The following is a 14,362-nucleotide window of genomic DNA, read 5'->3' as shown; positions in this document are numbered from 1 at the left end:
ATAAAAAAAGTTTTCTGCATCGTCAGTCATTTTTTCCAAATAATTACCAATATTTCACAAATTCTTCATGTCAACTTAAGAGCACAGCTGTATGTTGAGTGTCAGCTTTGCTTGGTTCATCTTACTGGGGGCAGCTACATGGATGTCGGTGCAGTCCACAATCATTTTGCAGTTGAAGGCAGAATGAATTTATTATTGACTCAGAATGAAGCACAACTTCATGGCATACAATACATTGACTTTATTTGTAACTGTAAAAAAAATAAAGCATTTATTAGCAAGCAGGACCTGCAGGAACAGAGAATGGTGATGGATGGAGCTGGGAAGAGAGAAGAATAAAGAAAACAGATCAACTTTATTATCGGATATTAAAAATTCAATTTCAAAACAAGTTGCCGCTCCTACAGTTTTCTAGTATGTAAAGATGATTTCACATGACCTATGCAAAATATCACACTCAATACATGTGTCTCTCTGGGGGGTGCATTGTGCCTTTGATGTATATAAATAATATACCATAACCAAATACTATTACGTACAGTGGAAATCAGGTTGCCAGAGCAGGTCAGTCCAGTGTGCATGTTCCTCAGGGTCTCAGCAGTTACAGGTGAGGTAAAGAAAATAAAAGAGAAAAAGGTCAGTAACAACACTTTAAAGTAACAACACTGAATAATTATCTATTTTAATAATTTTCTCTCAATAATCACTCAACTACTGTCTTTCCAACCAACAGATTGACTCACCCTCACTGTCATCACAATGACACATGTCCAGAAGAATGTCATGCAAAGCTCCCTGCCTGCCTGCCTTCCTTCGACTCTCCCTGAACTGCTTCCTTAGCACCCGGTGGAGGGCGCAGTAGGCCACTCTTCAAATGTTTCACGAAATACTTACCATGATGACTACTCTTACTGTTTAACATTTTGGTGTACTTCATGTAATAAAATAATAACTTAATGGTAAGGCTACTAAAAATGACAAGGCTAAGTAATGTAATGCTAACTAACGTGCTCGCTACTTGTCGCTACTAGCTAGGTAGCTAACGTGACTATGTTCCATGCACAACATGTATATTACCTATGATATTACCTGATATGTCTGATCCAGCGACTCCTGGTCCTTTCATAAGAGGGGAAGCGATAGAACGAGCAAGTGGTATGATCACTCTTGTGATTGCAACATGGTACAAAGCACACAGGCATCTTGTAAAAGTGAATTTATTGGAGCAATCTCTTATATTTATTGGAGGGAATAAATCAGTTATGAAATCTTCTTCTTTGCTTTAATTACGAGTCGCAACCACTTGGAGCATTATCGCCTGTGACATCACATGCGCGACCCAGAATGGGATTTTGGGATTTGTAGTCTTTGTAGTCGCGTATTTTTTTAGTCTTATATTTCAACAGTTTTACGACAAAATGTGACTTTTTTGACATGGAGATGATTGTTTAAGATTGACAAACATCATATGTGTAGTTCGTGGCACAATTCAAACGGGATCAAAAGATACGTTTTCTCTCTCCATTGAATTCAATGTATAATTTTTCGCTTCCGGGGTCCCATGGACCGGAAGTAGATGGGCGTGACTTCGCCTCTCTATAGAGAAGCGCAGTGACGCGGCGTAAAACCCGGAAGTAGCATTTTTAGCACTTCCGGTTCCATCCTCAAAAAGCAATGCATTTTTTCCATAGGGTTTTGGAAAATAGCTCGAAATAAGGTCTGTGGTTGACACAAATTTAAGAGATGAATCACGTTTTGTTCTACGACATTAAATACATCAGCAGTGACCCCACTGGGGATTTTTGAAGAGTTTACATGTCTGAAAAACGTTTTAGGTCATTACGCCGAACACGTTAACACTCCCGCTAAGTTTGTTTTCCCCTGTGTTCTGCTTGAAAGCAAGTACCTGCCTATCTTTAGTATCTGTATATCTATATCTGACCATTAGAATCTGCATTTTTGAAATTGTCGTTTTTAACACCGTAGTTTTACAAATTATAGAATAATTAATTACCAGTGTTTTCCAATTTTACTCAGCAGTTCGTTTCGTTTGCTAACGTTAGCTAAAGCTAGCGCTACCAGTTAGCTACGCAATGGTTTGTTGCTTTGCTCCGGGTTGCAGCCACAGGTCTTCGCATGAAACGTGCTTCTTCTATCGGCCGATGTTTTCCAAAGGAGAGTCTGGATTCGTGTCATGAGGTAAGCTGTTACATTTTTGTCCATGTCACGGTGAAATGTAAATGATGGGAAGTGACTGTATTGCCGTTTTAGAGATGGCGCTGCTGAAAAGGCCGCAACATAAGTAAAGATAATGAATACATCCTATTAAAACCTGCGTGGCTTATATGATAAGTCTAATTAGTACAAGCAGCATAATATAACGTTTCACCATGTAACTAAAGATTGTAGTCAGGGAAATCAGTTTGACATATTGAACTAATAACAAATCACCTCTGGCTGGCAGAGAACTCTCTGCTCCATAGCTTCTCTTGGACGTAAAATCACATGTACATTTTACATTTATATTCAATTTAATATTCCATCCCTCACATACTTTTGTATATATAATAACTTATATTTTGTTTTTCTTGTTATGCTGCTGCAACACAAACATTTCCCAAATTGGGATCAATACAGTAATATCTTATCTTAATTAATTAAGAAATATAACTATTATAATTAGTGTAGCAGCTGACACCTATTTTCAATATGGATTAATCTACCATTTATTTCTTTAGTTCAATTTTCATCTATAAAAATGTCAAAATAGTGAAAATGTTCCCGAGACTTATCGAAGTGCAAGGTTATATCTTTAGATGTTTTGTTTTAGCCTATGTACTGTATGTCTTAATGCTCTTACAGTATATGTGACGGTGTGACTTCCATGAAACTATATTTTATATCTTTCCAACAGACGAGCTGACAGGAAACCTAATACTCTAACAACCACAACATTGCAAAGGCGAGTAAATGTACATTTTTAAAAAATCACAATTTTTTTATTTCTTCTTCTTTCTTGCAGTGAGGTGAAGCTGACCTTGCACTTGGTGCCAGTAAGGATGTTCCTCACGCAGGCTGAATGTTTCTCCTTCCTTACTGACACAGAAGCCCTTGATTTGCAATGCTTCACTAATTGTCATTTCCCTTGCTCCGTAGGGACACTTTACCTCCAGCACAGCGGAAGACCCTACCAGACCATCTGGAGTTGCCCCCAACAATCCTGATAGGGAGAGCCACAAATCCGACTCATGGACCTGCATCTGGGTTGCAGTGGTGAATGCCTTGACGCCCTCACATTCATTCATAGTCCCCCATTGTACAGACAAAACACCATCAAGGGCCTGTTGTTGCCCTAGCACCCTGGCAATAAAGGAAGCAGTCACACGCTTTGACCTCAGGACAGCTCCAAAGTTGCTGGCAGTCAACCTTCCTTTCCTGAACAAATGCCGGTTTGGGTTGTTTCGCTGACCAGTGGTAGCCACCTGAATTGCCCTCTGTTGCTCTTCAGACAATGCCATGCTTGCCACAATTGCCTCAGGTCCCTGATGCCCAACAGATTTGATAATTTCAGGAACAGTAAGTGTTTCCAAGCTGCAGTGTTCCTCTTCTGGCTCGGGGGAGAGAAGCCAAGAAATTCCTGAAAACCTGCCCCCGAGTCTGTCCCTCAGCCAGTCACGATCTTCGGAGGTGGGCTCTCTTGTGAGCGGGTTAAATTAGTTATTGGTTTCAACAGTCACATTAAAACAGTTACCAAATCAGCTTACTATCACCTAAAGAACATATCTAGGATTAAAAGACTAATGTCACAGCAGGATTTGGAAAAACGTGTCCATGCTTTTATCTTCAGTAGACTGGACTACTGCAATGGTGTCTTCACAGGTCTCACTAAAAAATCTATTAGAAAGCTGCAGCTGATTCAGAACACCGCTGTTCGAGTCCTCACTAACACTAAGAAAGAGGATCACATCACTCCTGTTCTGAAGTCTTTACACTGGCTTCCTGTGTGTCAAAGAATAGATTTCAAAATACTGCTGCTGTTTATAAAGCACTGAATGGTTTAGGCCCAAAATACCTTTCTGACCTCCTGCTAAATTATGAACCATCCAAGTCTCTCAGGTCTTCAGGGACGGCTCAGCTTTCTGTCCCCAGAGTCAGAACTAAACATGGAGAAGCAGCGCTCAGTTATTATGCTCCAAATATCTGGAACAAATTCCCAGAAACTTGCAGGTCTGCTAAAACTCTTATTACTTTTAAATCCAGGCTGAAGACTTTTCTTTTTGTCGCTGCTTTTAATTGAACTATTCATATCTTAGACTGCACTGTAACTTTTATCCATGTATTTTTTCTTTTAATGTTTATTTTATGAGCTTTTCTTTTTAATGACTGATTTTAAATGCCATTTTCTTAATGTCTTTCATTTCTTGTGAAGCACTTTGAATTGCCTTGTGTTGAAAAGTGCTATATAAATAAACTTGCCTTGCCTAATAAAGATTTCATGTGACACATACAATTGATTTGTTGATGGGAATTAATGTGAATAAATTAACTCTAGGTTAACGGTACTCTTGCTATCACTACTCACCGGCACTATAAACCTTGTCCCTCATGCTAGCCCTGACAACACCGGTAAGCACACCTTCATCTAGGCTGCACTGTTAAGTGTCCTGACTTGTAGTGGTTCTCGCCTCTATCTACACTCTTCTTGTCATCTTTGTAAAACGATATCAGACTGGTAATTGACACAGCCATGACTTCTAGTTAAATTCAGTGTGGCTAAAATGAAAAGCTTTGTTAAAATATGCAAGCACGCAAAAGTCAAATTCAGCTTTATTGTGAAAAATTCGACATGTGTTATACATCCAGAAATATCGAAATATCGTTTCCCACAGTGTGACATGTATACATAAAACAAAACAAAAAGGGCCTAGATAAACGTGGTATACATTAAACAAAACGAAAAAAGGGCCTAGATAACCGGGGTATACAGTTTAAAATGTTAATATATTTAAAGTGTTCAAAGTGCAGTTTCAGTGCAAGTCAGTTGAAGTGATCTTAAGTTGGCGTGACGTTGAAGTCGTGCGACCCTGCTGCTGTACTGGCTTGTAGTTCGTTTATAGCATAAGGTTAGCATTTTGCTTCTGGCGACTAGATTTATGATTCAAAAATTATAAAAGTAGGGTTGACATGTAGAGATTATCCGTCTGAACAAAACGTGATCCCTCTCTTAAATGTGTGTCAACCACAGACCTTATTTCGAGCTATTTTCCAAAATCCTATGGAGAATTTGCATTGGTTTTTGACAAAGGAACCGGAAGAAGTTTACTTCCGGGTTTTACGACGCGTCACTGCGGTTCTCTATTGAGTTTGATCCTAACATGGCAGGGAAGAAATGCACAGCTAAACGAAAATATGAAGACGAACATAGGACGTTTTTAGTAGAGTGGGAGAGTTCATATTTTTTTATCGAACGCAATTGCAAGCCATTTTGCCTTATATGCCAGACAGCATTTCAAGGCTTCAAATCTTCGCCGCCATTTCACCTCACTCCATGCTAACATCGACCATGACTTCCCAAAAGGTACGGAACTTCGCAAGCAGAAGATAAACACCTTGAAAAGTCAGTCAGCAAAGCAGACACAGTTTTTCAAAAACATAACGAAGCACTCGGAGACCGTAACGCTTGCATCTTATCAAGTTGCTTGGAACATAGCACCAGCTAAAAAGCCGTACAATGAAGGGGAGTTTGTTCAAAAATGCCTCAGTGACGTGGTTGAAATCTTGTCTCCAGAAAACAAGAAACTGAAACAAGCGGTATCAGACGTCCAACTGTCCCGCCACATTCTTGAACGCAGAATATCGGACATTAACACCACCATTGAAGCGCAGTTACACTCTGATCTTCAAACATGTGAGTTTTTCAGTGTGGCATTGGATGAGTCTTGTGACATTCAAGACAAGCCTCAGTTGGTTATATTTGCACGATCAGTCTCAAAGGATTGTGTTATAAAAGAAGAACTCCTTGATATTGTGCCATTAAAAGACAGAACCCGTGGCATCGATGTAAAAGAAACAATGATAAATGTGTTTGTGAAAGCAAATGTGCCCAAGCAGAAACTAACTGCAATAGCCACGGATGGAGCGCCATCAATGGTCGGATCTATGAACGGGCTTGTGGGGCTGTGCAAAGCTGACAACACATTTCCAGAGTTTTGGAATTTCCACTGCATCATTCACCGGGAGCAACTTGTGTCCAAATCACTGAATTTAGACAACGTCATGAAGCCTGTGATGGAAATCGTGAACTACATCCGCACCCGCATGCTCTTACCCACAGGCAATTTAAGAATCTCATTGCTGAACTCGACCAAGGGCTTCCAGGAGACCTGCCACTGCACTGCACTGTGAGGTGGCTTTCTAAAGGCAAAGTGCTGTCTCGCTTCTTTGAGCTGTTGGATGCTTTGAAACTGTTCATGGAACAGAAGGACAAGGATTATCCGGAGCTCTCAGACCCCAAGTGGATTATGGATCTGGCCCTTTTGGTCGACATGCTGTGTCATCTGGACAGACTGAACCTGGATCTACGACTGAAACTGTTTAAGACACATCTTCAAAAGGGAGAATTAGAGCATTTCCCCTCTCTGCTAAAAGCAAGCGCACAAGCCACCGGTGCCACCCGGAAAAAGCAAACAGCCCGTTATGCAACATTGGTTGAAACCCTGCAGGAAAACTTTGCGACCCGGTTGCATGATCTACATGTGAAAAGGCCACAGATTACGTTCCTCGTCAATCCTTTTAATGCTGAGACGGACTGTTTGAAAGCCCCGCTAGTCAAGGATGAGGCGGTGGCCAAGTTGGAGATGATCGAACTTTCAGAGGATGACCGACGGAAACCTGTTCTGAGGGAAGGGACCCTTGAGTTCTGGAAAACTGTGCCGATCGAAAAATACCCAAATGTCAAACGGGCTGCGCTCAAGCTACTTTCAATGTTTGGGTCAACACACGTCTGTGAGTCTGTGTTTTCTACCCTGAAACACGTGAAATCCAAGCATTCGATCTGTTCTGACTGACACAAATGTGAGAGAATTGCTTCGAGTGGCCACAACGGAATACAAGCCAGATTTGAGGAGGATTGTTCAAAGCAAGGAATGTCAGAAGTCCCACTAATTTAAAGTGAGATCAAAAACTTTTCAATTTTGTTTACTGAGAGTTTGTGTTTGAGTGCACACAATCTTCATTGTTATGTTGTTATAACTGGCCTCTGAATACTGGTAGGAGAGGTTTAATTTCATTTCTGTCAATATTATGGTGTGTGACATTTACAATAAATCTGTCTGAGCAGAGCTATGTGTGTCTCTCTGTGTGGGGAGGGTCTTTGAGAGTGTGTGTGTGTGTGTGTGTGTGTGTGTGTGTGTGTGTGTGTGTGTGTGCGTGTGTGTGTGTGTGTGTGTGTGTGTGTGTGTGTGTGTGTGTGTGTGGGGGGGGGGGGTGTGTAAAGTTTTAGATTTTCATTTTATCTGTGAGAGAAAGAGTGGAGGAAGAAAGTGAAGGAGCACAGAGAAAGGCTGAGAACAAAAGAGAGAATGAGGGATGGTGGGGGGGTGCATCTGTGACTGTGTGTTTGATGTGGCTCTTTGCAGTAACATACTCAAAATGTTGGCTCTTCACCTCTGACTGGTTGGCCACCCCTGCTGTACAGTATAGATGGAAAACTGTAGGAGAAAGTGGTCCCATTGACACACTCGTTTTTTACTGAAGAGCCAATTTAAAAAAGGTGTCCCCCTTGGCTGCTGAGCTAATGCTAACTAATGCTTGGGTTTCGCAGAGTGATCAGACAAGCTGCTTATAGTAGGTCTGAAAGTCGGAAGACGGAATAAGGTTGATTCATTTTTATTGTGATGTATTAAACAAAAACAATCAACTATCATTAGCTGTTGATTGTCGTATGCTAACTAGCTACAACGGCCCATATTCCAAAAATAAGATAGTAAAAAAAGTCGTATTAAACAGAAAGCCTGTTATTCTGAAAACAAAAACCCACTTCAGTTTATGTAACATAGATGACCTGTTGAAGTCAAATATAAGCAGAAATTAAAAGTATTTTCATTACAACACATACAAACTAACAATTTAGTTTATAATACTCAGATTTTCTTTTATAGAAGCTTTTATTTAATGCATGTTCAATATCATTATTTTTAAAGCTCTTGTTAATCCCATTTTTGCTGTGGAGAATATTCCCTGCAAAAGTGACAGTCCCAAAAATACTTCCAATATGGGGGTAAAATCCTTTTTAGCAGAGGCTCCACTTTTAGTGGCAACAGACATCAGCATTGCAGTGTATAATGCAGCCAATATTGCAGTCAATAAACTTGGTGGTAACATGCACTCAATTACGGCTGGAGCACTGCGAGGCAACGAAAGCGAGCGCCTCTGATGCAGCAGAAATATTCATGTCAGCGGTGCCCTACAGAATCCAATGGGCCTGGCTGCCTTTGAGCAGAGGCAGATGAATAACCAGAAAGGGAAGGAGGGGGGATCCAACGCGAGAGGAGCTTTGGTGAAGAAGAAAAAAGCGAAGCAGCCTTTGCTCTGCTGGGTCTTTGAAGTCCTTCCTCTCGCAGACACTGGTACACAGACACACACAAAGGCACACAGGCTCTCTCCCTCCCTTCCTAGGTTTTCTCACTGCCTCTCCCTCTTTCATCTCCTCCATATCCCTTTATCTTTACCCTTGGTTTGCTCCAGGGATCCCCCCTGTCCCCCAGTAGTTACCACTCGTTTGCTGTCCAGGCTTTGATATATTCGCGTGCAAGATCAACAGCATACTTTGGATCCATTTCTCCAGCTACCACTGCTTTAATAAATCGGCAACAAAGCCAAGGCTTTTCAACCACACTGACTCACATCTATTTGTCATTCATAGCCACTATCATTTCCCCAAAGCACTGAAACATATGCATGCGGAGCTAACTTCATGATTTCTCAAAAACATGAAAAGAGAGCATTCGCTGTGTGGGCTTCTCAAAAGTAGTGAATACCACTCTGAACACAAGTTCTGGAAAGAAAAAGGAAAAGAGTTCACTATGAGCTGGAAGTGCAACTTTAACAGTGACACCAGAATCAAGCAATACATTCCAGGATTTACCCATGGATCAAAACATATCCTTCGTAATTGGGTTTTAAACATTGATGAGCATCAAAAGGCAGATTTCTTACCACAGTGGTCGTAATATGTGCATGCACACAGTGTGCTGGGTTTGATGAAGCAGTGTGCTGGGGTTTGATGAAGCTCTCTGGCCAGGCAGACACACGCAGCCTGGTTCTGTCTCAGTAAAGGTTCTGCGAGCCTCCAGGCCAGCCATCACACCATGGCATGAATCATGGAAATGTCAAGTACAAAGTCTGCCACAGAACACAATGAGGAGCTGGTCCTGGGAGGCACCGACCACAACACACTGAGCACCGCAGCAGAGACAGCAGCAGGAGAGCTGCTCCAATAGTCATCCTTTTTGCTTTTCTTCATGACAAATATAATCAGTTTGATATTTTTGTTATATAATTGCTCCTGTGGGTATTGAGTATGTAAGTCGCTATTAGGTGTGTAACGGTTCACAAACATTTCGGTTCGGTACGTACCTCCGTTTTTAGGTCACGGTTCGGTACGTTTTCGGTACAGCAGAAAAAAATATCACAAAACATAAAATATATGTATATATTTTTTTATTATTATTAAACTGTGAATAATGTATTCACTCAAATAAATACAAAATATAATAAAATAAACATTAAGGTGCAGCATTTCGATGAACTGAAATAATCTGTATTTGAACTGTACTGCACTAGTACATAAGCAGCCAGTTTGACATTATGACTTGCTTGTCATTGTATTTTCATGTTTTTTTAAAGAAAAATGTACTTGTCCACATTGCTTGTCGAAAGGGCAGATCTGCTGGCACTAACAATGTCTACTGCTGTGGAGAACACCCTCTCGCTAGGGACAGAGGTAGCAGATACAGCCAGGTAGCGCTTTGCTAACATGGCAACATAAAGATATTTGGCGTTTGTAATAGCTCTGGCTCGGTCTGAACTTTTGCGAGTGGTGGAGGCTTAAATGTTAGTGGGAGTTGGGTTTGTACTTCAGTCTTTTTTCTTTTGGTAGGCTACCGGTGATATTCACGTTCGGGTGATGCCTTTTCAAATGAGTGTGCAAGTTTGATGTATTGCCAGCCGCGTAACCAATTTTAGTTGAACAATGCCAACAAATAGCTCTGGTTCGGTCCACCTGTCTTTGTCCTTCATCTTTTTACGTAACTGCGAAACCAAAATGTTCCCAAACCGGAGACTTCAATGAAGCTTGAGGATTTTCGAGCTCAACTTTATCTGCGTTCGCCATTTCGACAGTTCCTCAAATTACTGACTAAATTTGAACGCATCTCTGTGACCAGCTCTCATAGTATGCCTCTCGTCCAATGAAATGACTTGGTCGCTCTATGACGCGTTGTTCTCATCAGCAAAAACACGTGGGTTTGCTATCCTTGCTCCAAAATTGTGAAATGAGCTCCCCATTGAAATCAGGACAGCAGATAGCTTGCACATCTTCCAGCGCAGACTGAAAACTCATCTATTTCGACTCCACTTCGAGCAATAGAATTACGAACAAAGAACTGCTAACAAAGCACTTATATACTAATAAAGGACTGGCTTATCTATAGCCAGTTGAGTAGCACTTGAAATGTTTGGCTCTATGAAACCTGATGTACTTATATGATTCTGTTTTCTTCAAGGTTGTATCTTCCTGGTCGAATGTACTTACTGAAAGTCACTTTGGATAAAGCGTCAGCTAAATGCAATGTAATGTAATGAACCCAATGTGAGCCGAATAATTTAATAATTTCGGTACGTGTACCGTTACACCCCTAGTCGCTATGGATAAAAGTGTCTAACAAGTGACATGTAATGTAATGTAATCAAACCAGGTTCCTTATAGTTATGGTGTAAACTATAGACAGATATCCGCAAAAGAATGCATTGAATATGTAGGTATTGTGAAGATTTTTGTGTGTTCTAATTTTACTTTTGAGCAAGTTTAAGTTGGCTTTTGTTGGATGCAGGTAAGATGTTGATGTGGACTCTAAAATAGTCCGAACACATTTGCCGAAATCCAATCTATCGGCAGATCATAATTTTATCTTTGTGGATACCCACAGGCTACACAGAGGGTGTTTCTCAATGTCGAGTACGCTTGCTTGGTAGCACATGTCTTCCGAGTCACTTGCTTCAGAGGCGAGGCAAGAATACTTCTTGACATTCGGAAAACAAAGAGTGGAACAGGCTAGCAAGTGTGCAGGTGTGCTTCATATGAGAGGCCCCGCCCTACAATTTCCACCACAGATTTGGGGAAATTGGTCCGTGCGCAAAGCATTGTGGGGATTTTAAGACCGCAGAGTCTACACATGCATGTACAGCCTCAAAATTTCTCGCTACGAAGTACGCCGGGCTCGGTAGAATTCCAAGTATGCTGGACATTGGAACAGTCCTTGGGCGGCACTCGATGACGTAGTATGCTTGAAATAGTGGCTCTGGAGCAGCTTTACTCGACATTGAAAAAAACAGAAACCCCCAAATATTGGCCATTGCTCATTAGAGGCTAAAACTGATATCCCCAGATTGTGTGGTACCTAAACAGTTAGACAAAGTGTTTGTATTATACCGTAAATCATTAGAAAATGATGTTGTCAACACTTGGGACAGCAACCAAGCAGTGGAGATGTGGTCACACTGCATGGTGGCAGATCAAGGGTTTTAAACGCTTAGGGAAAGGTTAGTTAATTGTTAAATGTTGGAACCGTGTCCTGTCTGTTACTTCATTTTAATATTCTAAAAACATGACATTTTACGTGTTTTGTTTTTGTAAGGGTTTTCTCATAATTTTTATGATAGAAAGTAATTTGTATTACATTTTTGCAAATGATATTTTCTGCTTTAAACAAGTGTTATATGGACAGGATTGGAACCAGATAATTATTCAATAGGCAAAGAAAATGTGTAACAGCAAATATTCTCAATTTAACCTGTTAGACCCCAAGCCTGTTTTTCAGGTCTCAGGCTCGAAAATGACCATAACTACACTTCTAAAAGGGGAACATTAATAATATTTGTTCTCAAAGTAATGATAAACCTGTGAGTTGGATGTACTGTAGAAGAGTCAGAATCAATATAGATGTTTTTTATTTTAAAGAAAATTCAGATTGAACGTAGTAAAAAACTGTAAATTATAGTGTCCGTACTTATAGTGAAAACTACCCTTGGATGATGGTAAGGTAGACTAAAAGCTTTAAGAATCCAAAGTACAACATATAATAAGTACCCTGTATCAAGATTGATACAAAACAAGTAAAATGTGACCTTTTTAGAGAGATTTAGCAAATAAAACCCACTTCTGGGGTCATTTGGGTGGATTTTACATATCTCTGGCCCCCCTTGGTCGATGTTGACGAATGAAATCTCTTTATAACCGCTAGACCCAATGGAATCGAAGGGGAGTTTTCACATAGACACCAACGTTAACTAGACCCTCCAGAAAAACGCGATTCTGCGATCGCAGAATTTCCCGCATAATCAGCAAAATGCCGCAGATTTTTAAAAGTCCGCATATTTATCAAAAGGCCGCATAATCCCCGCATTTTTCCACACAAAGTTGAGAAAAAAAATAAAAAAGTTAACTCGTCTTGACGAGTAGTGATGATGACGCAACGTCATCAGCCCGCGCATCACAGAAGGCAAACACCGTCGTGTGAAGGTGTGGAATTCACACACCAAGATGAACAAATCGAATCCATCACATTTACCCACGAACATTTCAGCTAAAGACCGGGCAAAGCAGTGCCCCAATGTCTTGCACGAAAGTGGGGGGAAACTGTTCTGTACCCCGTGCAACTGTGTGTTGGAGCATAAAAGGAAATCGACTGTGAATACCCACTTTGATTCGCTCAAACATTCAAAAATGGTTTCTGCTGCGGACAAGAAAGCCAAGCAACTCAGAGGCTTCAACCTCCAAAACCCTTTCGAGGGTTGCAAGAAACGAGGTGAGTAGCCTACAATATTGAAGCTGGTCAGATAACGAACGAGTAAATGAAAACTGAATGAGGAGGAGGTAGGTGTGTGTGTGTGTGTGTGTGTGTGTGTGTGTGTGTGTGTGTGTGTGTGTGTGTGTGTGTGTGTGTGTGTGTGTGTGTGTGTGTGTGTGTGTGTGTGTGTGTGTGTGTGTGTGTGTGTGTGTGTGTGTCTTTCTGTGATGTAGCTTGCTTCTAGTATGCTTGTTTATCATAGCAACTCTTTAAAAGTGCTCCCTTTCATTCAGTAGTAGCCTAGTAACAGGGTGCGGGAGAATAATCACCTTTTTTCCGCTTCCCGCATATTTCACAACTGTTCGCATATTTCGCAACTTTCCGCATATTTCGCAACTTTCCGCATATTACGCAACTTCCCGCAATTTTCCCGCATAAAATCACATAAAAACCCTGCATTTTTATCACATAATCAAGGATTTTAGCCCGCATAATCAATGATTTTAGCCCGCATAATTAAGGATTTTGGCCCGCGTTTTTCTGAAGGGTCTAGTTAACACAAAAAGTTGGGGGCTTTGCGCATTTAGTTTTGCATGAGAGTGAAGCTATCTCTTGCTCTGACATCTGGAAATGGAAAAGCAGGTTTATTGATTATGGATGATCAGAAATCATTTCAAAGGGACACAGACACATTGGATTAACCTATGAATTCAGCAGCGTTTTTATAATTGTAATGCCATTGAAGACCACTTTTGACCGGACTACGACACAGGTGAGCCATGTTAGCGTTTTTAGCTACCTAGCGCCACATGTTCTGATGTCTGTTTTTGTTCATAAAGTCGCGAGTTCTTATCATAAGTGACATGTAGAGTGATGTATGTACCAAACGATTCTGTGTCATCTCACGATGCGAAACGATGGGTTGGATGTGCAGAAAAGATAAATAATAAGGGTTTTATGAGTGATTTTCTGTGCAGTAATCTGTTAGCATTTTTCGCTCTTTGCTAATTCAGAGGCCTTCAGTTAGCATTGTGGGATTAAAAAAAAGATCAGTTAACTGAGTTTCTTCCCATTACATGGACATAAAACATTCATAGTTTATTACATCTTAAGAAGCCCTCAGACGCTTTTGCTTGCAGATGTTGTGATTTTGGCCCCTTCGGTGGGTCCGTGGGGTTTAAAGGTTGGTCCACTTATAAGCTTTTCTTAACTTTTAGCTGTAATCTAATTAAAAGGTAGACCTTAAGTTGCGATGAGTTTTCTCACATATCCTGATCCCGAGGTCAAGAAAGGAC

General features: G+C 40.8%; 1 long non-coding RNA gene across 1 annotated transcript; it reads right to left on the bottom strand.

Moving 5' to 3' along the window:
- Window positions 1-221: 221 nt before the first annotated feature.
- Window positions 222-1,293, bottom strand: LOC307039087. Its single transcript, XR_013808131.1, has 2 exons — window positions 540-1,293; window positions 222-319 (listed from the first exon to the last, which is right to left on the bottom strand). It is a non-coding gene; the product is annotated as an uncharacterized lncRNA (long non-coding RNA).
- Between the last annotated feature and the right edge of the window lie 13,069 nt (window positions 1,294-14,362).

This window comes from Notothenia rossii (assembly GCF_949606895.1).
Source record: "Notothenia rossii genome assembly, chromosome: 1".
Lineage (NCBI taxonomy): Eukaryota > Metazoa > Chordata > Actinopteri > Perciformes > Nototheniidae > Notothenia > Notothenia rossii.
The sequence above is the reverse complement of the archived record's forward strand: the minus strand, read 5'-3'. Positions and strand labels throughout refer to the sequence as shown.